Source organism: Ursus arctos, unplaced genomic scaffold, assembly GCF_023065955.2.
Source record: "Ursus arctos isolate Adak ecotype North America unplaced genomic scaffold, UrsArc2.0 scaffold_19, whole genome shotgun sequence".
Taxonomy (NCBI): Eukaryota; Metazoa; Chordata; class Mammalia; order Carnivora; family Ursidae; genus Ursus; species Ursus arctos.
In genome coordinates this window covers 55,452,662-55,454,202 of record NW_026622863.1, presented here as the reverse complement: position 1 = coordinate 55,454,202, position 1,541 = coordinate 55,452,662, and positions in this window count along the sequence as shown.

The window sequence follows — 1,541 nt, the reverse complement described above, 5'->3', positions numbered from 1 at the left end:
GGCCTGGATGGCTCCAGCGGAGCGCGGGGCGGCTGGGCGGCCGCTGGGACCGCGGGCGGGAAGGCGGCCGGGAGGCCGGGAGGCCGGGGCGGAACTGGCCCGGGCCCCGCAGCTGCGCCGGCCTCCCAGGCGGGCCGGGGCCCCGCGCGCCCCGCGACCGCTCCCGCCTGCCCGGACCCGATCTTGTAAAGCGATTAGCACTTTCCTCCCTTGCTCCGCTCCTGCTCGAAGACCTCCGTTTCCCCTAAACCCGGCCGGGCACTCCTGCTCTCTCGTCCCTGTCACCGGAGGTCCCGGCAGCGGACATTCTCGTCCCGTCCGCTCCCTGTCCCCCTTCGCACACGGTGGACGTGCCACCCAGTCTCAGTCCCCAAGGGCCTGGGGCCGGGCCTCCGCCTGCCTTTCTCTTCCCCGCGGCAGCGCCAGGCCGGGTGGGGCCGGGAACGGGCCCCCCGCGGTCTCCCAGTTAGGTCCGAGTGGAATGTGCAGATTCATTCTCCCGTGGAGAACAGGTGGCCCCGAGATTAGGCCCTTTTTGTTCTTTGTGTTTTATTTTGAAACTGTACTTAGAGCTCTTATATGAAAAGGGGAGGGGCGGGGAGAGAGCTGTCCCAGTCACCCTTATGTGCAAATGTCTTCTTACACCTGTATCAGAGAGAAGCTGGAAGGTGGTGAAAAAGGACATAGAGGAGGAAGGAGTGAGGACGGAGGTGGGGATGGGGGCCCCCAAACAGCCCACACTAATGTGCGACTCTCCAGGCCTCTCCTCGAGGTCTGGGCCCCAGGGTCTGCTCTTCACGTGGCCTGTCCATTGGTCTTACAGCCGAGAGTGGGGAGGGGAGCGGGTGGGACTTGAGGGCGAGGCCTGGAGGCAGAGGGGCCCAGGCACCTGGGGCCAGGGGCTGCTTCTGTGGGTGGGAAAGCAGACAGAAAAGAGGAAGCCCTTGGTGATTCCAGCACCCTCAGGCCCAGCCCCCTTGACTTTTCCGGATTGGGAACTGGATTTTATACTATGGATTTTATAGCATTTTCAAATATTTCAAGATTGTCAGAGTTGGAAAGACCTTGGAGATCCACCAGTCCCCGCCCCCTGGACCCCTTCCACCCACAGGTAGCAAGGTTCCCAAACTGAAAGGGAAAGGAAGGGAGGAAAGGGAGAAAGAAAGAGGGAAAGAAAGAGGGAAAGAAAGAAAGAAAGAAAGAAAGAAAGAAAGAAAGAAAGAAAGAAAGAAGAAAGAAAGAGAAGAAAGAAAGAAAGAAAGAAAGAAAGAAAGAAAAGAAAAGAAAAGAAAAGAAAGAAAAAGAAAGAATCACACACTGCCAGGTAGGAACAGTCCAGAACTAGAACAAGGTCAACTCCCAACTCAGTGTTGTTTGCACTACACCACAATGCCTCCCAATCTCTGGTCAATTATTAAGATTTCTTTTCCCATGGGGCCTGCCAAAGGCTGGCACGTGCTGGGCACTGCAGGCCGGTTCAGCGCCCTGTCGACCTCTGCGGATGGCAAAGACCTGCGCGCCTCTCTGGGATCAGTGTCCTC